General features: G+C 50.2%; 1 long non-coding RNA gene across 1 annotated transcript; it reads right to left on the bottom strand.

The window, feature by feature from the left end:
- Window positions 1-12,784: 12,784 nt before the first annotated feature.
- Window positions 12,785-23,159, bottom strand: LOC117975981 (uncharacterized). Its single transcript, XR_004666445.3, has 3 exons — window positions 21,755-23,159; window positions 14,255-18,498; window positions 12,785-13,797 (listed from the first exon to the last, which is right to left on the bottom strand). It is a non-coding gene; the product is annotated as an uncharacterized LOC117975981 (long non-coding RNA).
- Window positions 23,160-23,522: the final 363 nt, after the last annotated feature.

Genomic DNA, 23,522 nt, shown 5'->3' with positions numbered 1-23,522 from the left:
TATCATACATCAATTAAAAGATAAATAAAATACAAAATTTTTAAAGAATATTTTAAATATGTTCTAACATTTCCAGTTGTTTCCAGCAGGCAGGTTTGTCTGAATTACCCAGCTCCTTTTCCCAGACTGGGGTCCAGATGATGTCACCTCATATTTCCTGTTACTTTTCTCTGGACACATCTGGACACATGATTTAGTCCCTATCTCATGATGAACATTTTGGGATGCGGCTCTTTAAGGGCAGTTTTTCTGTTGCATCTTTTCTTCCAAAGTAACTCTTACTTAGCAGTCCAACAAGTAAGGCAGAAATCAAAAATGAGCTCTCCCGGGTGAAGCAGGGGTGAGGGTCCAGAACTCTCTTTGCTCAGCCTACCTCCCCTACCCCATCAGCCTTGAGCTCCTCCTGGAAACATTCCTGGGACTCGAAAATCATTACCCTAAGAACTTAGTAATTAGTTGATTAGTTGATTAGTAAATCAACATGAATTCACTATTGCCCATACCCTAAGGAAATCCGAAGGGCAGTGTTGAATGCGTCCATCCTGCTCTGCTCGGGGAAAAGAGTTGCTGAGTCTGAGGCAGGGGCTCTTCTTGCTTGGGGAAGAGGCCCTTGGTGCTGTGGGGCATACAGGAGTTCTCATGACTATGGCAACCACAGGGCACCATGAACAGTTGTACAGGTTGCACACTACTCAAAGACTCCTTTGAGTCAGGGGGCAAGCAGGTTCTGAAATCTAGTGCATGCCCTGCACTAGATTAGGTTAGGTCTCTCTTTTTTTTTTTTTCCCACGAATATTCCATATAGGCAACAGTGGCCCTATGATCAGGATGAAATGTCATCATCACTCCACCCGCCTTTTTGAGCTCAGTCCCTATGCTTACTGCGCCTCTTTGTGACCCTGCAGACTCCACGGCAATTCTGACTTCAGGAAGGGGGGCTCTGGATTGGGGACCTAAGTATTCTAATCTGGAAGGAAACCTCTGCATGGAGCACAAGGGAACTCGTGTCTGGCTTCTGTATTTTCATCCCTTATGCTGGGGGTTGGGGGTATGACTCATTCCCTCTGGACCAAGCAGGATTCCAGGAACTGATGATCTGGCCATGGGCCCTGAAACCACCAGGAGGCTCTTGGGAAATGCACCCAGCCTTCTTCAATCAAGCTGGTGTCTGCGTGGCCCTCCCGAGCTGGCTGGAATCCAGCCTTAACTTTCCCTCCACCCATCTCCCACTGCTCCAGTGACAATGCTCACAATGAAAGCCAGCCAACAGGGGACAAGGCTGCCAGCGGGGCTGAACAGCCCCCTCGGCCCCCTGGCCCGGCCCATGGGGAGCTGGCAGCCGCGGTGACGGGAAAACACACATTGTTTGGGGGCGTTGCGGATACAGTACAGATTATTTTTAGCAAATTGTTCTGACTTAGTGAAAAACCTGAAAGATAGTGTTGATAATCATTCTTATTTTAGTGCCACAGATGGCACTGCTATAATTACACCCTTGTTTCTGGGTGACTCTGCTGTTCCCATAAGAAGACACCTTGCCTGATGCAGAAATACATCATTGAAGGTTGTCTTCATTTTTTAATTTCGGGCTCAATCTTTTCCTTTTTACCCTTAAGTATTAACCACATGTGTTGAGAAAGAGTAAATTATTCACATGTCTCTCACGCTAATATTAGCCTGAAGATAACTGAAAGGTTTGGGGCCTCTTTGTTCTCTGATCTGAGTGTCAGGCGGGAATGACCCGCGGCTCCAGGCCTCCTCCTCAGAGGTGCTTCCCGGGCCCTGAGCCAAGTCAGGCTCTGTGCAATCTCATTTCATCCTGCACTTGCTTTCAAATCGGTGTTTTCCATTTGTAATTATGTACTTATCTGTGAAATACTTGGACCAATGCCTGTCCCGCTCCTGGGCCATAAGCTCCACAGAGAAGGGGCTGGAGTTTTTTTTGTTCATGACATGTCCCCAGTGCCTAGAACAGAGACATCTGTGAAACGTAAGAAGGAATGGGAAAGCCACCACTGGAGGTGGGCGTCTAAGGAACCTGCAGCCTCTAGCTCTCTTCCCGGTCCTCCCACCCTTGGGCTCATCACCACTGAAAGTCTTTGGCCGATACTTGGCCTATCTCTGTAACTTCAGTTTTCCCATCTGACGAACAGAATTAATAAAATATGCCCAACTTACAGCAAAGAGATAGCACGAGACTAATAAGGAACATGTAAGTGTGATAAGACTGAAAAGGGGAAGCAGATAGGAGCCAACTATTCTATTCTTAAAATTAGAATTGAAGGCCATGTGCGGTGGCTCACACCTATAATCTCATCCCACTTAGAGAGGCCGAAGCGGGCCGATTGCTTGATCTTGGGAGTTCGAGACCGGCCTGGGCAACATGGTGAAACCCCATCTTTACCAAAAATACAAAAATTAGCCATGAGTGATGGCACGCGCCTGTAGTCCCAGCTATTTAGGAGGCTAAGGTGGGAGGATACTTGAGCCCAGGAGGTCAAGGGTGCAATGAGCTGTGATGGCACCACCGCACTCCAGCCTGGGTGACAGAGTGAGACCCTGTCTCAAAAATAAAATAAATAGATAACAATTTTAAAAAGTAATATATAGATATAGATATAGATATAGATAGATTGATTGGAGTGAGGGATACAGACAGAAGAACTGGAATTCCACTGAGAGCCTAAGTACCTTGGGAGCAGGTGTTTCTTCAAGACCTTATCACAGCCACAGCCTGAAGCTCAGAGTCTCTCACGCAGTAGGTGCCCAGTTGATGAGCTGCGCTCAGTCAGCCTTCAAGATGACCCCCAGCATGACCCCCAGTGATCTCGCTTCCCAGCCTTCACAGCCTCATGTGGAATCCTCCCACACTGCATCTAGGACCCAGAGAATACAGCAGAAGTGATGACATGCCGCTTTCAAGGCTGGGTTCTGAAAGGCACCATGGCTTCTCTCTTGGTTATGTTCTCTGTCAGTGTTTCTCTGTCTCTCTGTTTCTATCTCTGTATGATCACTTGCTCCAGGAAAAGCCACCTCCTGAGCAGCCATTTGGAGATGCCCATGTGGAGAGGAACAGAGGCCTCCAGCCCACAGTCACGTAAGTAAGCATAAAAGCAGTTCCTCCACCCCAGTCCAGTCTTCAGAGACCACTGCCGCAGTCAACAGCTCAACTATAATCTCACACGTGTCCTCGACACCCAGAATAATGAGCTAAGCTGCTCCCAAATCTCTGACCTTCAGAAACTATGTGATATATACATGTGTGTTGTTTTAAGCTGTTAAGTTCTGGGGCCATTTGTTATGCAGCAATAGAAAACTAATACACCACCCAACCACATTTCTGCCTCCTGGCTCTGCTGAATTGGGGCTGGGGCTCAGCCTCCCCCTAAGCTGCCTCCAGCAGTCAAGCCCCTTCTCTGCCTCCCACCTCTCTGGTTCCCACTTCCTCCCTCCCTTGCAGACCACACTTCTGCCCCTTCCTCAGCAAGGGCCACTGACAGGGGCCAGCACAGACCCCAACGGAGGAAAGAGAAGGGCCACGAGAACCAGGATCTCACCTGGTCCTTGAACTCGGGGGACTCATGGCTCTGTCTCCTGGCATGAGATGGAACCTCGACCTTGCTCCCACCACCTTGACTCAGCCTTGTTTCCTGAGAGGCAGAGGCCCTCACCCAACCTCCTTTCCCCTCCATCCTTCCAATCCCACCACAAAGGAGCCATGCTATCCCTTGCTTTCTCCAAGCTGCCTAGAGACCATCACTCTCCTAGTCCCACCACAGTCTCTCCCATGCACCTCAGCACTGGGGGCTGGATTCTTCTGCGGGCCATTTCCCACCAACAAATGCAACTGCCACAGCTTGGCAGGAGTTCCTGCAGAAGAGAGAAAAGCCCCGCTGGCTTCTCACACCCAGGATGTCTGCCTCTAGTTGCCCACTGGATGGAAACGTCTTCCATTTCTTAAAGACTCAAACTCCCCAGAGTCTCCTGGCCCCCCTGATGCTGACTGCCCTCACTCCTGCACCCGCATCCCATTCTCCAAAGAGCTCACAATGGCAGCCAGCAACTGGCAGGGCTGCCTCTTCCTTTCCTCATTAATTTTGTATTTTTAGAAAAGTGATGCACACATGTAGTATACAGTCCAAACAGTTATGCAGCATTCTCTCCCTGGCGCTCTCATTCCAGAGTCCAGAGGCCACCACTTTCCTTCTTTAAATCTGCTTCGGAAAATATAAGGAAATATGGCTATTTTTATTTACTATATTTTGACATTATTTGTTGACTTTCTACCATAATAGTGGTGATTCGTCACTTGCTTTCCACTGTATTCCCACTTTCCTCCCCCACCCATCATCCCAATATATCTTTAGATCATAATTTTGGGTTAATAATCAGTGTTTACATTACTAGGACTATCAAATTGTGTTAATTGCAGAGCCCAATAGTGTGCAATGAACTTGTTCCTTTCTCATTATCCACTCCTGCCGCCTGCCCCAGAGGAAAATGCTTCCTTCTATCATTCACTTAGTTGTCAAGGTCCTTAAGGCTAACTCTCCCCCAAATACTTCCATATTTCTGCCAAACACCTATCAACAACTGCTTCAAACTCTAGCACATCCCATAGGCTGGCAGTTCCGCCTTCCCTGGAGGCCTTCTTCCCAGGGCCCTCTGACTTCCTGTTCTGTTGCTACAAACTGCCACCTTGGGGTCTCTCTTGGTCTCCCCGTTGGGCTAGGTCCTGCTTCCTGCACCCCAGGTCCTCCTGTCTCTTGGTTTACTTGCTTGTTTGGGTGGGACGCATCCTCCACTATCTCCTGAGGAAGGATACACAGAAGGCAAAGGTTTTAAAGATGTTGTATGCCTAGAAATGCAGTTATACTATTTTATACTTGAAAAATAATTTGGAAAGATATAGAAATTTAGGTGGAAAATGATTTTCCATCAAAGTTTCAAAGGCATTATTCTATTGTCACCTGTCTTCCAGTGCTGCCATCGTGAAGTCTAATGACATTTCATCCTTAAATCTTTGTGTGTATTGTTCTTCTCCCCTGCAACCTCCAGCTTGCGAGGCTTTCTCTTCATCCTGAATGCTTTCAGATTGTATGGTGACATCCCTTGGTGTAGAATTCTAAAATGGTGGCCCTTAACAGGCTCTTTCCATTCAGAGGCTCCCATCCTTCACTTGGTAATTTTCTTGTATTATTTATTTGAAAATGTCTCCCCCTTGTATCTGGTCTCACCTTTCGTAACTCTAATTAGTGGAACCCCAAATCATCTGATTGACATGCTAGTTGTCTTTGGTGTCTTATTGTCAATCTTTTTGTCTTTTTTCTAGCAATTTTCTTGACTCCACCTTCCATCTTACTTATTAAATGTCCTCTTTCTTGTGCTTTGATGATCCCTTTCTCCTAGAATGCCAATCTTTTTTGTGTGTGTGTGTGTCTGTGGCCTTGCTCTGTTGCCCAGTTTGGAGTGCAGTGGCATGATCTCAGCTCACTGCAACCTCCACCTCCCGGGTTCAAGTGATTCTCCTGTCTCAGCCTCCCGAGTAGCTGGACTACAGGCATGCGCCACCATGCCCAGCTAATTTTTGTATTTTAAGTAGAGACAGGGTTTCACCATGTTGGCCAGGCTGGTCTCGAACTCCTGACCTCCGGTGATCTGCCTGCCTCAGCCTCCCAAAGTGTTGGGATTACAGGCGTGAGCCACCGCACCCAGTCTAGAATGCCAATCTTGTTTCCTGGATGCAATCTCCTCTGTCAGCTCCCAAGAATGTGACTGACAGGGGCTTCATGTTGAGCTTTGCTCTGCCCCTTCCCTCTGCTTCCTCTGAGTGCCTCTTCCCTATGTGTTGCTGGTTGTGCTCCATGTTGGCTGCTTCACTCCTGTGTTCAGTGACCCCGGGCAGTCAGTTCATCTCCAAGGGCACAGCCCTGAAGAGCTCACTGAAGACTTCTTGCTGGCAGGGGATGGTTTTAGACGGGTGGCTATAGCAGATTCTTTGTTGGGCAACCCTTACCTGCAAACATGTTTAGGTCTCCTCTCTAGGTACATATGTCCTGCCTGGTACTTGTAGGTCATGCTGCCAACTTCCTGGGAGTAGAGTCGGGAGGGGGTCTTGGGGATCTCCTCAGTGTAGGTGAAGTCTTTCTTCTTATACTTCGACCCCTGTTTAGTCCAGAACCCCACCCCTGCCTTCTGCTGTCCTTCAGTCCCTGAGCCTAGAGCCACCTTTCTACAATTTCCCCAAAGAACAAACTTCCAGGCTTGTCTGAGGCATGCTGTGGAAGGAACCTGGGATCTCAATGGCTTCCCAGACAGAGTGCTGATCAAGCCCCCTGGTTTGGCCTCCACTGCCCCTGCCCCATGGCCTCTGTAGTGCCAGCTGTCTCCACTTGCCCAGGCTTCTGGGTGGGACCAAATGAATGGCCTTGATTATTAGCAGCATCGTCCCTCCTTGCCTTCACCTGTCCCTGGGTCCTAGCTTTGTCCCATCTGTTCCCCTCACTCACATCTCAGTCTACCTATCAAGAAAATGGGGATAACGGTGGTTCCCATCTCCTGGGATTGCTGTGAAGAAGAAATGAGCTCAGGGAGGTGTCATCATCACCAAGATGGAAATAACCTGGGCAGCCCCTCGGGCAAGCTCTGTCCCCAGTGTGTGTTCTGTTCTGCTCACACAGACCCAGAAAGAGGAGCCAGCCAGGTGACAGTATGAAACACACATGTTGAGTGTGCAGAGCCGGGAACTCTGTTGCTTGCACGTGCTCCAGGCCCTGCCAATGGTGCATGACCAGTCACCAGCCAAGCATGGCGCTGAGAACGTATGTGGCCTCCCTGAGGCTTTGCTCAGTCCCCTCCCTCCACACCCACAGAAAGAGGTGTGCACACATGCAAAATAGCAATAATAATAGTATGAGATGGCAGCTGAGACCTGTGCAGCTGATGACAGTTTGAAAGAAGGATGAGCAGGCTCTCTGCCATCTGCCCACTGACTTTTCTAGTTACTTTTACCCACCTTCAAAATTACATCTGCTTTTAGCAAGAATTACTGACGTGATAAAGATGGGAGTGTTCACCATGCAAGGGCAGGTAAGTTGCTCTGTGCCACTGGGGGTTTAACCCTTAAAAGGAGAGGGGTCTCCCTTCAGCTGCTGCAGGATCCTGGTAGAAGGGGGCACAGATGACATGAAAACCCAGGGAGCCATGCCTGCTGCTGGGATCCGGGCTCACCCACCTCGTGCCCCTACCCAAAACTGTCAGGACACGAAGCCTTGCCTGGAGCCTCAAATGCCCAGGGGCTTGGCCAGGCCACAGACTGTGCGGGGAATGTGTGCACACTGCCCGCTTTATCCCATGGCTGTGCCCGCCACAGGTTATGCGGCAGCAGTGGGCACGCGCAATTCAGCTGAATTCAGGGAAGCCAGCAAGTGCTAGGGAATTTTGATGGATGACCTAAGCACGGTCAGGTGTCTATTTAGAAAAATATACATGGCCAGGCGCGGTGGCTCATGCCTGTAATCCCAGCACTTTGGGAGGCCGAGGCAGGTGGATCACAAGGTCAAGAGATCTAGACCATCCTGGGCAACATGGTGAAACCCCGTCTCTACTAAAAATACAAAAATTAGCTGGGTTTGGTGGCGCACGTGTGTAATCCCAGCTACTCATGAGGCTGAGGCAGGAGAATCGCTTGAACCCGGGAGGCAGAGGTTGCAGTGAGCCGAGATGGCACCACTGCACTCCAGCCTAGTGACAGAGCGAGACTCTGTCTCAAAAAAAAAAAAAAAAGAAAAATATGCACTTAGGAGGGCGAGGCAGGCAGATCACTTGAGGTCAGGAGTTCGAGACCAGCCTGGCCAACATGGTGAAACCCTGTCTGTCTCTACTAAATATACAAAAATTAGCTGGGTGTGGTGGCGCACACCTGTAGTTCCAGCTACTCAGGAGGCTGAGGCAGGAGAATCGCTTGAACCCGGGAGACGGAGGGTCCAGTGAGCAAAGATTGCACCGCTGCACTCCAGCCTGGGCAACAGAGCAAGACTCTGTATCCAAAAAAACAAAAACAAAAACAAAACAAAAAAACAAAAAAGCAAAACAAAAAAAAAAACACTTAATGTACATGATGTGGTAGAAGAAAAGCACTTATTAGTGAGAATTGCCGCCTCCTCCTAAGAAGAGTGTCCTCTACTGCAGGGTGCTTTGCTTCTTAACCAGGCTCAGGAGGGAGGGTCTGAGGCCATTGAGACCATGCCTGGAACACGGAGGCAGACAGCCAGGCTGGTGACTACAGAGTGCCACCCACACACAGGGGGTGGAGCCAGCACCTCTGTGCTCCACCTATGAAGTGGCCGGCAGTCCTTCCCAGGAGGGTGTGAGCTGAGGTCTCCTGGGTACACCAGCCAGCCCACGGCACAGAGCCTGCCTGTTGGTCTCTACCCACAGGGGATCCTCTGCTGCTCCAGCATCAGATTTGGGACACCCCCCCCCCACCCCGCCCCACCAGAGGGCATCAGCTATGCCTAGGTAAGTGCTCATCTTAGGGACAAGTAAGAACATAATCAACTGCAGAAATGTCTGCAGGTCTGGCAGGCTCTGCCTCTGCTGCCCCATGCAGACTTCAGCCCAGGGCACCCTTCCTGGTGCTGCACTGGCTGTGTTGTGGATCTGCCTTTCCAGGGCTGGCCTTGTAGACCCTGACCCAAGGAGCAGCTGGGCTGGCCCCACTTCCAACCAGCAGCAGGCAAGGGTGGGACAGAGCCAGACTGCAGCCTCCCCAAGGCATGGCTTTGACTGTTTTAAAAAACTTAAAATGGCCGGGCATGGTGGCTCACGCCTGTAATCCCAGCACTTTGTGATGCCAAGGTGGGTGGATCACCTAAGGTCAGGAGTTCAAAACCAGCCTGGCCAACATGGTGAAACCCCATCTCTACAAAAAATTCAAAAATTAGCTGAGCATGGTGGCAGGCGCCTGTAATCCTGGCTACTCGGGAGGCTGAGGCAGGAAAATTGCTTGAACCCAGGAGGCAGAGGTTGCAGTGGAGATTGTACCATTGCACCCTAGCGTGGGTGACAGAGTGAGACTCCATCTCAAAAAAAAACCCAAAAAAACAAAAGAACTAAAAATGTCCTTTATGCTTGGAGTCAAACATTCCAACAGAATAAAGGAGACAATAGGAATGCTACCACCCCAGACCCCAGGCCACTTACCTGACAGTCTCAGTCAGCTCAGGCTGCTATGACAAAGGACCATAGACTGGGTGGCTTATAAATAGCAGGTATTTATTTCTCATAGTTCAGGAGGCTGGAAGTCCCAGATCAAGGTGCCAGTATGGTCAGGTCCTGGGGAGGGCTCTCTTCAGGTCGCAGATGGCCACATGGCAGGGAAAGAGGAAGAGAGCTTGGGGTCTCCATCCTCTTGACCTAAACTCCCAAGGGTCCCACCTCCTAATGCCATCGCACTGGGGCTGAAAATTTCTACATATGAATTTGGGGGGAGGAGTACACAAACATTCAGTTCATAGCACCAGAGAAAACACGCTAACGTCCATATTTTATGCATCCTACCAGGAGTTTCTGTGTGCACACACACATACACTCATTCGAACAAATGAGATAAATCTATACACATACCCTCTAGCTTCCTCTTTTTCATGAAACAATATACTCTGAAGATTGCTGTGTTTCATAGACCTAAATATACCTCCTTCTTTTTTTTTTTTTTTTTTTTTTAGACGGAGTTTCACTCTGAAGTTTCACTCAGAGTTATCCAGGCTGGAGTGCAGGGGCGTGATGTTGGCTCACTGTAAACTCTGCCTTCCGGGTTCAAGTGATTCTCCTGCCTCAGCCTCCCAAGTAGCCAGGATTACAGGTGCCCGCCACCACACCTGGCTAGTTTTTGTATTTTTTAGCACAGATGGGGTTTCACCATGTTGGTCAGGCTGGTCTCGAACTCCTGACTTCAAGTGATCCATCTGCCTCAGCCTCCCAAAGTGCTGGGATTACACCTCGAGAGCCAACACACATGGCCACCTCCCTCTTTTTTAATGACTGCATGGTAATGCAGACCTAGGGATGTGATGTAATTAATCTTGATAGTGCTTAAGTTGTTCCTATCCTTTTCCAATCACTACAATGCTTTGATGAGCCTCTGTATTACATGTCTTGACAAGACTCTGAAGTGGGCTTGCTGGGCCAGAGCACATATGTGTGCAGTTCTGGTAAATGTGACTACATTCCCCCATGGAGCATGTCCCTTCAGCTCACTTGAGAGGCGATTGTCAAAGTTTGGAACTTGCTGATCTGATGGCAGAAAGTAGGATTTCATTGATATTTCAGTTTGCGTTTCTGTTATTGTGATGACAGTCAGCATATTTTTGAATGTTTAGAGGCATTTTTCTTTTCTGGGAAGGATTTCTTCCCATTGCCCATTTTCCAATTCAGTTGTTGGATTTCTTTCTCTTTGATTTTTAGTGGCCCTTTGCCTGTGACATAAGTTGCATATATTATTATGCATGTGATTCTGTTTTCACATAGACATAAGTATACCTTATTCTTTTTCATGACTGCAGGGTAAATTCCATCTTACAAATGTGCCATAATTTTTTTCTGTTTATCTTTTTTTTTTTTTAACTTTAAGCAGGATGTTTTCTGCCATGCAGATATATTTTTTTTCTTATCTGGTAGAATAAATCAATTATGTTGTTTATGGCCACAGGGTTTTGCAAGATCATTTAAGAGTTCACCCCTTTGCAAGATTACAGGGGTGTGTGTGTGTGTGTGTGTGCGTGTGTGTTTGAGACAGAGTCTTGTTCTGTCACCCAGGCTGGACTGCAGTGGCACAATCTTGGCTCACTGCAGCCTCCACCTTCTGGGTTCAAGTGATCCTCCTGCCTCAGCCTCCTGAGTAGCTGGGACTACAAGCACGCCACCATGCCCAGCTGACTTTTGTATTTTTAGTAGAGTCAGAATTTCATCAGTTTGTTGGGGTGATCTCAAACTTCTGACCTCAAATGATCTGACTGCCTTGGCCTCCCAAAGTGCTGGGATTACAGGCTTAAGCCACCGCAACTGGCCAACAGTTTTGTTTTGTTCGTTTTTTGTTTTTAATCATTTTCTTCCAGTATTTTTTTGGTTTCCATCTTTGACCCATCAGGCTCCTTCTGGAGGGAGTGGGCCAGCATAGCTCCATAAAGCCACATCCCCAGTATAGTAAAAGTCACCACCTGGAAGGCTGTCTGGCCCCCAGCTTTGCACCCCATGATCGGGCCACTATGCCTGAGTGGAATTGTCTCCCAAACACAGTCCCACTGAAAGGTGAAGCCAGCGGGACTTCCTGGGTCCACTGGGAAGTTGGAGAACTTTTCTGTCTTACAAGAGGATTGTAAAACGAACCAATCAGCACTCCGTAGCTAGGATTGTAAAACGCACCAATCAGTGCTCTGTAGCTAGCAAGGGATTGTAAAATGCACCAATCAGTGCTGTGTAAAAACTCACCGATCAGTGCTCTGTAGCTAGCAAGAGATTTGTAAAACATACCAATCAGCACTCTGTAAAATGGACCAATCAGCAGGATTCTAAAAGTAACCAATCGCAGGGAGGATTGAGAAGAGGGCATTCTGATAGGACAGGAACAGGACATGGGCGGGGACAAATAAGGGAATAAAAGCTGCCTCCCCCCCAACCCCTCTCCACACGGAGCCAGCAGAGGCAACCTGCTGGGGTCTTCTTCCATGGTGTGGAAGCTTTGTTCTTTTGCTCTTCACGATAGCTCTTGCTGCTGCTCACCTTTTGGGTCCTTGCCTTTTTTGAGAGCTGTAACACCAGGAAGGTCTGGGGCTCCATTCTCAAAATCAGCAAGACTACAATCCCACTGGAAGGAACCAACTCCAGACCCACCACTCCCTCCTATTACAGGCCCACTGCAGGTGCCTTGCTGAGTCTAGTAGAGAATCCTGCCTGAGCCCCGGCCACGAGTGGGAGCCAGCCAGGACCGGGGGAGGGAAGGCAACTGCGAGGGGGAATGGCCCGTGCAAAAAGATCTCCAGCAGGGCACAGCAGGCAACTGAGGACCAAGTCCAGCTGTGCCTACCGAGATCCACTTTGGAGACCATGACGCAGCACACAGAGCACATGGTCCCAGGCAAAACCGAGCAAAATAGAGGACCCCCCCGGTGCATACGCACCGGCGAGCTACACCTCACACCGGAAGAGGGAGAGCTTGGCGACCTTTTGCGGCGTGCCAGCTGCCCTCAGGGAAGGCCGGGTTGTGTCACCTGTCGGGCTCAGGCTCCAGTTCTGACTTAAAAACTCTGATGCTCACGGCTGTAATCCCAGCAGTTTGGGAGGCAGAGGCCCACGGATCACGAGGTCAGGAGTTTGAGACGAACCTAGCCAACACGGTGAAACCCCGTCTCTACCAAAAATACAAAAATTAGCCGGGCGTGGCGGGCACCTGTAATCCCAGCTACTCCGGGAGGCTGAGGCAGGAGAATCGCTTGAAACCAGAAGGTGGAGGTTACAGTGAACCAAGACCACGCCACTGCACTTCAGCCTGGGGGAAAGAGTGAGACTCCATCTCAAAAAACAACAACAACAACAAAAAAAAAACTCTGATGCTGTTTTCTCATCTGTAGAATGGGGTGACACTACGGCAGCCCCTGACACTGTGAACCCTCACATCAGCAAGCACTTCTCAGTGGGTGTGTTACAGGAAAGTGGTCCCGATCCAGACCCCAAGAGATGGTTCTTGGATTTTAGGCAAGAAAGAATTCAGGGCGAGTCCACAGAATAAAGTGAAAATAAGTTTATTAGGAAAGTAAAGGGGTAAAAGAACGGCTACTCCATAGACAGAGCAGCCCCAAGGGCTGTGGGTTGCCCATTTTTATGGTTAGTTCTCGATGATATGCTAAACAGGAGGTGGATTATTCGTGCTTCCTCTTTTCAGACCATATAGGGTAACTTCCTGATGTTGCCATGGCATTTGTAAACTGTCATGGTGCTGGTGGGAGTGTAGCAGTGAGGACCACCAGAGGACACATCTTGTTGCCATTTTGGGTTTTAGCCGGCTTCTTTACTGCAGCCTGTTTCATCAGCAAGGTCTTTATGACCTGTATCTTGTGCCGACCTCATATCTCATCCTGTGACTTAGAATGCCTTAACCATCTGGGAATGCAGCCCAGTAGGTCTTAGCCTTATTTTACCGGCCGCTATTCGAAATGGAGTTGCTCTGGTTCAAATGCCTCGGACAGGTGCGGAGGGAGGGTGGTGAGTGGAGCCCACCCAGCACCAAGCCACACGCACCCACACTCCTTCTGAATCGTATTTTCTAGGCATCTTACTAATTTAATCCCCACAAGAACGAGCTGCAGAAGGTTGTTTCTCTCACAGATTTTTGCATATTCTCTGTACTTGTAGAATTTGGGGGAACAAGTCAAGTTACACAAGCTAATCCCTGAAACGTGAGCCCCACGGCTCCTCAGCCCTCTCCCAGAGCCGGTGGCCTGCGTGCCAGGTCCCCGACAAATGCTGGCTCCATGGCAGCTGCGATCACTTCCCTCGAGAGGTGCCAGTCTGCAGGGCAATCTCGAGGTCCTCGTGCGGGTGACCAGCTGCGGCACGGCCAGCACGGCACAGGGAGGGAGGGGCTGTGCTGCCCCTCAGGTGTCTCGCGGGGGCCTTTGGCGGTCCCAGCAGAGGGTTTGCCTGTGAGAAGGTCTGGAAGTGCTGCTTCTTACAGGGCTGCCTTCAATTATTTCAGCTGCTCCGAGGTATTTCAAAGTCAGACCAAATAAACATTTGTATCTAAAAAAGGCGAAACAGGGTCATTTGAAATAGAGAAGAAAGCCTTTCCCATATCCGGAGGGTGTGGCCCGACATTCCGGAGCAGCGGCAAGGGTTCTCTCTGGTTCTGTGCCTGTGACAGGGCACCTACCCCAGCCCCTGCTTCAGGAGGGAAGTTATTTTCTTTTAAATCAAATGTGTGGCGACCTAAGTTTCCTTTCCCTGATTTGCTCCGTGGTCACCCTGGGCCCCCTGCTGCTGTCAGGTCAATATCTTTAAAGGGCTCTCTGTGCTTTTCCTAAGAAGGGGACCACAACAAACTCGACAGTATCCACCGGTTGGGCCCAAGGCAGGAGGAAGGGCGGCGCCCCCAAACTCCCAGGCCGCCTGCAGCACCCCCCACGCGCCGCTCTCCGCCTCTGGGGAGCATCCTGCCACCCCCCGACACACACACCCCGGCTACACCCCGCCTTCTCACGCTTGGCCAGGCGCTCTGGAGATGTCGCGGAGATCCAGGCTTTTCCTAAAGAGTCAGGATTGGAAGGCGGTGAGGGCATCAGGTTTTTTTCTTCTCTTTGCTTCTAGCAGTTACGCCCCCGTGGCTAAATTAAACTCCCATTGGCTAAATTAGGCCCGAAGAGAGGGGCACCTGCTGCTAAGCTGTGTATGTTGTCCCCTAGGACTCCCACCGTTTGCTGAGCTCCACATGACAACAGCAGACGACAGGCCGCACTGATCCCACCTAGCTTACAGGTGCTGTCACACAGGTACGCCTTCTTGTGGATCATCAGTCACCATTTGCCCCTCGCAACAACCCTGTCTTGGAGGAAGGTCCTTGCCGACACCCGCCTCTCCCCACCCTTAGGCTCCCTTGCTCCTTCATTCAACCATTGTTTACATGTCGTTCAGGACTGCTGACTAAACACTTTCAAGCACAGCGGACCCTTGAACAACGCAGGTTCAAACTGTGCAGGTCCACCCACAGGGATGTTTTTCAATCAGAGTTACACCAAGTGTCCCTGCCTCTCCTGCCTCCCTTCCCACTTCCTCCATGTCTTCCTCTCTGCCACCCTGAGGCAGCAAGACCAGCCCCTCCTCCTCAGCCACTCAACGTGAAGACAACGAGGATGAAGACTTCTATGATAATCCACTTCCACTTAGTAAATGCTTTCTCTTATGATATTCTTAATGACATTTTATTTTCCCTAGCTTAGTTTATTGTAAGAATACAGTATAAATACACATACAAAGTACGTGTTAACTGATTTTTTAATGTTACCAGTAAGGCTTCCAGTTAACAGTAGGCTATTTATTAGTTAAGTTTGGAGGGAGCCTGAAGTTATACAAGCTCTGACTGCGTGAGGGGTTGGCTCTCCAACCCTCACATTGTTCCAGGCTCAACTGCACCTCTCCTACCTATCTCCCCCACCCTCTGATGTAGTAGGATAAATATAAAAACACTTAGAAATCCTTGAAAACCAGGAAAAATGCCACCAACAGACTAGAACATTGGAGAATTTCTGGAAGATATAAAGCAGAGGAGATCAGATTCATGGTGAAACGCAATAGAGCCAATGGCCTGCAGGTGGGAGACCATTTCAAGTCTGGAAATGGGGTAGGGTGGGGGCAGTGGAGAAGGAATGAGTCATGGAGCTTGGATGCGGTAATCACACAAAGGGCTACCCAGGTGGCTGAGGCAGTGTCCTGCCTGTCCCCAGGGTAAAGTCTGAGTGCAGCATTCAGACTGAAGACAAAGATGCACCGGGAGCCTCCAGAGCCAACACTGGCCCAAAGAGAGAAGCAGGGGCCCGCCCAGGTGACTGCCAGGCACTGTCAGCCACACTGACAGGGAGAGTGGCCCAGATGAGAGGCCCAGGAAGGCACTCTGCCTTTGCAACGTCCTGGCCTGTCTCCATGACCACAAGTGCCCAGTGGTGCCAGGGTTGCCAGACAGTGGTGGTTTAGTTGTGTGCAAGAACTACTCTGCACAGCAAGAATGATTGGTTGAGACTGACAGATCACAAACACACTGCATTCAGGAACCCTTCACCCTCTTAGAAATGGCTGAGGGTCTCAGCGGGCTTTCATTCATATGAGTTTATCTATCAATATTTACGGTAGTAGAAGTTCAAGTGGAAAAAAAATAAATATTCATTTATCTTAAAATAATAATAATGGCATGTTAACATAAATAACACTTATACATGCTGGGTGTGGTGGCTCACGCCTGTAATCCCAGCACTTTGGGAGGCCGAGGCGGGCGAGTCACCTGAGGTCGGGAGTTTGAGACCAGCCTGACCAACATGGTGAAACCCCATCTTTACCAAAAATACAGAAAATTAGCCAGGTGTGGTGGTGCGTGGCTGTAATCCCAGCTACTCAGGAGGCTGAGACAGAAGAACCGCTTGAACCCGGGAGGCAGAGGTTGCAGTGAGTTGAGATGGTGCCACTGCATTGCAGCCCGGGCAACAAGAGTGAAACTCTGTCTCAAAACAAAACAAAACAAAACAAAAAAACTCCCCAATGTCTGGCTTAATAGCTGGATTTTCTTTTTTGTTGTTGTATTTTTTTATTTTTATGTATTTATGCATTTAATTTTTATGTATTTTTATGTATTTAATTTTTTAAATTTATTTATTGAGACAGAGTCTCACTCTGACACCCAGGCTGCAATGCAGTGGCACAATCTTGGCTCACTGCAACCTCTGCCTCCCAGTTCAAGCAATCCTCCTGCCTCAGCCTCCCAAGTAGCTGGGATTACAGGAATGCACCACCACGCCTAGCTTTTTTTTTTTTTTTTTTTTTTTAGTAGAGATGGGGTTTCACCATGTTGGCCAGGCTGGTCTCAAACTCCTGACCTCAAGTGGTCTGTCTGCCTCAGCCTCCCAAAGTGTTGGGATTACAGGCAGGAGCCGCCATGCCCAGCCAACAGCTGGATTTTCATACCTCCTTCTTTCAAGCTGTAGTGATAACACACATCATGTAGACTCTGGAAAACTCCACTGAACACCCATTTGTATATGTGCTGCTGAAGTGAGCACCTGAACACCCATTAGGAAAAACAAGTCTTTTTTATTCCTATTAAATAGTTTTGGCTTTGCAGACACCCAGAAAGAGTCTTAAGAACCCTTAGGGGTCCATGGATCTCACTTTGAAAACCACTCTCTGGACGTTCATTTACAAATGGGATCAGACAATCAAGAATCCCCAGACATTTGAAGGAAACCAACAGCCTGCAGAAGAAGTAGACAGAACCCTGGAGAAAACAGGATAATAATGCAGGAATCAGAAGAAGACATTAAAATCAGCATAATTCATATCCTTTGAAAGGTTCAATAAAATATAACAACCAGTTAGATGGTAAGTGGGCACAGAGCAAATACACAAAAATCAATACTTTCCATAGATACCATTAAATAATCAATAGGAGAGGACATTTGCAATACCAACAACAATCATAAATAATCTAGGCATAGGCATAACCAAAATTCTGGAGAACCTACATGAAGAAAAATGTTTAATCATATTAAAGGACATAAATTGAGAGATATATTATGTTTCCCATAGGAAGCTTCAATATTGTAAAAGTGGCAATTATTTGAGTTGCTCAGTGAACTGTCCTCTGCATTATACTAGGTTGAGTGGGATTTCTGTCACGAGTATGCACCAAGAGTCATAACTAATATATCTTCTAGGTCAGCAGTCCCCAGCCTTTTTGGCACCAGGGACCAGTTTCATGGAAGACAATTTTTCCACAGACCCGGGCTGAGCGGGGCATGGTTTCAGGGTGAACCTGTTCCACCTCAGATCATCAGGCATTAAGAGTCTTTTAAGGAATGTGCAACCTAGATCCCTCATACGCACAGTTCACAATAGGGTTTGTGCTCCTATGAGAATCTAATGTCGCTGCTGGTCTGACAGGAGGCGGAGCTCAGGTGGTCATGCTCCCGCGCCTGCTACTCATCTTCTGCTACGTAGCCTGGTTCTTAACAAACCACAGACAGGGAATAGTCTGCAGCCCCGGGTTTGGGGACCACTGCTCTAGGTTGAAAGCCACTCCAAATAAAATAAAGAGACAAGTGACTGATTACAAGATGTTTGCAAGATATATAATAGTCAAAAGGTTAATATACTTAATATATTACATTCCTGGAGTCATAACATTTTAAGACAAAGAACCTTAAAATACAGGCAGATAATAGAAGCTAAATGACAAGTATCTACATGCATGAAAACGAATCAACCTCTGAATTAGTTAGGGTAAAGCTCACCTGCTCTAAAAAAGAGGCCTGATGATACAGAGGCTAGAAGAATAAACAGATCTGTTTCTGTATTAGGTTCTTCAGAGAACACAACCAATAGGAGAAACACCCACACACACATATATATATGATAAGTATGTGTATATTTATCTAATATATATTATAGATCTATATTAGACATTACATAGGCTATATATATATACAGACACACATGCACACACATTTATTTTAAGGAATTTTGAAGAATTTATTTTAGGGAACTGTTGTAAGGGATTTATTTTAAGGAATTGGCTTCTGCGGTTGTGGAGGCCTGGCAAATCCAAAATCTGCAGAGTAAGCCGGTAGGCTGGAGACCGATATTACAAGTTGGAGTTCACAAGCAGTTGGCCAGCAGAATTCCTCCTTGCTCACAGCAGGTCAGTCTCTTTTCTCTTAAGGTCTTCAGCTGATGGGATGAGATCTGCCCACATTGTGGAGAATAATCTGCTTTACTCAAAATCTTCTGATTTAAATGCTAATCTTATCTTAAAAAGTACTTTCACCGGTTGTGGTAGCTCAGGCCTGTAATCCCAGCACTTTGGGAGGCCAAGGTGGGCAGATCACTTCAGGTCAGGAGACCAGCCTGGCCAACATGGTGAAACCCCATCTCTACTAAAAATACAAAAATTAGCCAGGCATGGTGGCACATGCCTGTAATCCCAGCTACTTGGGAGGCTGAGGCACGAGAATCACTTGAACCTGGGAGGTGGAGGTTGCAGTAAGCCAAGATTGTGCCACCGCACTCCAGCCTGGGCAACAGAGTGAGACTGTCTCAATCAATCAATCAATTAATCAATACTTTCATAAAAACATCTAGAATAGTGTCTAATCAAATATCTGAGCGATGTGGCCAGATATTTAAGTTAACACATAAAATGAGCCATCGCTCTTTCTTTCTCAGGTTCTGGGTCTGAGCTGAGCAGCAGCTCTGCTCCTCCTGGTCCCCCCAAACCCCAGGACCCTCCTCTCCTGCTGCTCGCCTCCCCTTGGGCACTGCCACAGCCAGATTCTAGGCAGCTTGGAGGCCCAGGTACAGAAGAGGCTCCTATCACAGGTCTGCTCTTACTCTGTCACTGAGAACTTGGTCCTGTGGACAAGCCTAACTGTAAAGCAGGCTGGAATTGTAGCTGAGCTCAGCAGCTGCTGCCCAGCCACAGATCTGTTGGGCTGGAAGAAAAGAACATGGATTGTTTTTTCCCTTTAGTGGAGGTGAGGTCTTGCTATGTTGCCCAGGTTGGCTTGAATTCCTGAGTTCAAGCGATCTTCCTACCTTAGCCTCCCAAAGTGCTAGGATTACAGGCATGAGCAAACCAAGAAGTCTCTACCCAACCTCCCTATTAAAAAGGAAATGTAAACTAAATCCATGAACTACTTTCTTTTTTTTTGCTTATCAGATTGGCAAAAATTAAAAGTTTGTAATCAGTTGTATGTATCAGACAGGAGGGTTCTTAACCCATAGTAACAACTACAGAAAAAGATCTTATTTTGGAGGGCACTCCGAATCTTGAGGATGCAGGAGGAACAGGCTTGGAAAATGAGCAGGTGTCAAGAGGCCTCCCTAGGTCAATGGCAGAAGCAGGCTTGCTCAGACACTTTGGCCATGGGACATGATGCCACAGCTGGACAGAGTCATGGCCAGGCAATGCCACTAGCACCCCCATTGGACATTCTCTGCGTGTCCCAGGTCTGCAGATGCAGGGCCCTGGGGTTCTCTGCCCAAATGTCACCGTGCCCATTACCAGGGCCATAATGGGCCTGTTGAAGCTTCCCTCTTCCTCACTCTATGACCTGAAGGGGATGGAGGGTCCTTTTCTGGTGGGGCGGGGGTGGGGGTTGGGGAGGTGGAGGTCCAGTGTGGAGCTTGAACGGGCAGGCTGGTGTAAGGTCCCCACTCTTTTGGAGGGTTTTACTAATGTCTCTAGGAATCTCAAACACACGGCCGGGCGTGGTGGCTCATGCTCGTAATCCCAGAACTTTGGGAGGTCGAGGCGGGTGGATCACGATGTGAGGAGTTCAAGACCAGCCTGGCCAACACAGTGAAACCCTATCTCTACTTAAAATACAAAAATTAGCTGGGCATAGTGGCAGGCCTGTAATCCTAGATATTTGGGAGGCTGAGGCAGGAGAACCGCTTGAACCCAGGAGGCGGAGGTTGCAGTGAGCTGAGATCGTGCCACTGCACTCCAGCCTGGGCGAAAGAGCTAGACTCCATCTCAGAAAAAAAAAGAAAAAGAAAAATCTCAATGCCACATAGCCAGCAGTTCCTCTTCTAGGAATCTTCCATTGGTTGCAGAAAAGAACATATTCTTAGTGTAAACAGTAATTCATGGAATAATACGCATATAAAAGTGGGAGGCCTCGTTGTTAACCTTATGAGCTCTGGAGTCAGGCTCAAATTCTGACTTCTGTACTTAGTAGCTATGTGATCCTGGGCAGGCTACTTAACCTCTCTGTGCCTTAGGCGCCTCATCTGAAAAATGCGAGTAATAGTAATAAACTTTACTGAGGTTCGTGGTGATTAAATTAATATTTGCAAAGTGCTCAGACCAAGATCTTGGCATTTGATGAATACTGATTACCCATTAATTCTTTTTATGATATTCTGACCCCGTTTCTTCTATACAAAGCAGGTTAACACGCATCCGTGCATGTTGGTATGTGCCCAGAACTGTACACACGCACCCATTAACAATGGCTGCCTGGAAGTAGGGGTAAGAAGGAAGTGTGAGTATCCATGTCCCTTTGTGATAGATTTATTTGTGAATTACTGTAACTTCCTACATCAGGCACTGACACTTGTGGACAGGTGGGTAGGTAATAGGTAGTAGCTATACACAGGGGTGAACAAGGACCAAGCAGGCAAAGCCCCGGCCCTGGCACAGGGGACTCTTCCAGGTCTGCCTCAGGCAGTGTAAGAACGCCCCAAGGGGCCTGGGGTGCCCAGGAGCAGGGAAAGGGACTGAGGACCGGCGCTTCCCAGTGCCAGGCCACGGCACTCAGCATTAGCCACCCTGCTCCTGGAGGTTCTGGGGCCAGATGTCCCCCCAAGTACGCACGGTCATTCAGTGAACAAGTGCTCTCATCTGGAAGCGCACACGCCTCCGGCGGGCTGAACTGTGGGGTGGGTCCAGGCTCCATAGTGAACCGCCTCCCAGCAACGGGGCTCGCCCATCGGAGGCAGAGGTCTGGCAGGAAGGGCTGGGAAGGGCGGGGTCGATGCGGCCTGACCCCTAGACCCCTTAGGCCTGGAGGCGGATGTGCACTTCGCCCATTTCAACATTTCCTCCCCGGCTGGCCTCGGCCCAGGAAAGAGGCAGGGGTGCGGTTTCCCTCCGCCTCTCCCTCAGCCCTTCTCTCCCGCACCCCTCCTCCTCCTCCCACCGCTCCTTCCTCTCCTCCTTTCCCGCACCCCTCCTTTCTTTCTCGCTCATCTCTCTGCCCTCCTTGCCCCCTTCTTCTGCCCCTCCCCCTCCGCCTCCCCCTTCCCCTCCGCCTCCCCCTCCCCCTCCCCCTCCCCGGGTCCTCTTCCTCCCGTTCCCCCGCCTTGCCCTCCTCCTCCTCCTCGCGGCCCCCGCCCCGGAAACCTGGCTCGCCCCGGGAGGCTGAGGTGGGGCGCGCGGGGTGGTTCAGGGGCCCATCCTCTCCGCCTCCCGCGCGCGCCGCCCGACGGCTCGCACCTGCTTGGCGGCGGCTGCTGGATTCTCGGCCTCGGGCTGAGGAGGCAGGAGGGAAAGTGGGTCAGCGCGGGGCCGCGGCAGGGCTGCTGTTGTGCTTGGAAAGGGGCCCGGGGTGCCGGAGGCCTCTCCCAGGCGCGGCGGCAGGAGCGCCCGCGCGTGACACTCCAGGCACAAAGGGGCCGGGCCGCCGCCTGCACTGGGGCTCGGGCGTGCGGGGAGAGGCCGTCGGGCGCCGCACGCATGGACTGTGTTCCCCTTCCCGGCCACGGCTCGGGGCGGCGGGGGCCTGGGGCTCTCCTGTCCCCGAGCGATGTCCCCAAGGCCTAACACCGCGAGCCGGAGCTAGCAGGCGCCCACCACGCCCGCTCTTCGTTCGCCCCCCCGGGCTAGGTCTGGGCGGCTCCCTCCTCCGGACGCTGTCCCCGCCGCCCCGCCCTGCCCCCTGGTGTCAGCCACAGGCCTCAGCAGCCTGGCGTCCTCCTCCTGGGAGCATTTTTCTGACACCTCTGGGGGACCCGGTCCCCTGACCCCTACGCTCATGCGGTCTGCCCAGGTCTGGGGGGGCGTTGGCTCTGTTTCAGGGAAACCTCCGAGGCTGATACCTGGCAGCAGCCCTGCGGAGGACTGCCCAGCCACTCACATCCCGACCACCGTGCACCCCAGCAGCTCTGGGACGCCGGGCTCTGTGGGTGGGCTGGGTCGGGCTGCAGACATGGGTCACTGTCCTAGAGCAAGGACTGGCTGCGAGAGCAAGGAGGGGACCAGGCCTTTGGGATGTCAGTCCCCAAGCTCCCCTCTGCTGTCCCCTGCACAGGAGCAGAAGGGCATGGCCGGAGGGTCAGGGTGCCCCAGCTGGCTTCCTACACTGCCGCACACCTTGTCCTGTGCCCCCCCGCCCCCCGCGTGCTAGGACCTCACCGTCCTAACATGCCCAGAACTCTGGCTACTGCTGGAGCTGGGCCTCCTTCCTGGAGAGCCTATCCCCTGGGTCACCTGATGAATGTTTCACCCTGTTCCAGAAGCTTTCCAAATCTCTCGCCAGAATGCCTCTCCAGCCCTTGGCTCCTGTTGCACAATCTGCATCCTTCTGTGCCCACGCCTGGTGCAGGCCTCTTCTCAGGCTCTGGGAGGCTGGCCTCTGTGAACGCTGGGCTGAGCCAGCTTCTGACTCAGGAGGGGCCCAGGGCTGCAACATTCTCACCCCGCTCCAGGTTTGAGAAGGTATTTCCATGGGAAGCTTGTGCCAAATGCGTACCCTTCCTGTGTGTCCTCACGTGTGTGCAGCAGTAACTGCACAAGGCTATAGTCGGCACTGCTGAGCCTGGGGTAGCCCCTGAGCTTGTCTGAACCCAGCTGAGTGGAGCTTGATTGACAGGCAAGTGTTTGGTGTCCCCCTGGCTTGTAGAAGGGCCGATGTTAGCTCCTGAGACCACCATGCGTCTACTGCGAGAGGACAGCTGGACACCTGCAAGCCTCCTACAGATAGAGGAAGGAGGGAATGGGGAGAAGGGGAAAATCAGTAAAATACGACCTTTTCCAGCACCTGGGAGAGAAGGGGCTCTTGCACCGAGAGCCAGACACTGCTCTCCTGGGGGAGGGGGCCATCTTTCCCGGCTTCATCCCTCTCCCTGGCCTGGGAGGGAGGAGGAGACCCCCACTGGGCCATTCCAGGCAGGTGCTCAGCCAGTGGGCACCCTGGTCAAGCAAGCCTGGGTGCTCCAAGGTGAAAGGAACCTTAAACCCATTGGACTAGGACCCCAACCTTCTT

Source organism: Pan paniscus, chromosome 16, assembly GCF_029289425.2.
Source record: "Pan paniscus chromosome 16, NHGRI_mPanPan1-v2.0_pri, whole genome shotgun sequence".
Taxonomy (NCBI): Eukaryota; Metazoa; Chordata; class Mammalia; order Primates; family Hominidae; genus Pan; species Pan paniscus.
The sequence above is the reverse complement of the archived record's forward strand: the minus strand, read 5'-3'. Positions and strand labels throughout refer to the sequence as shown.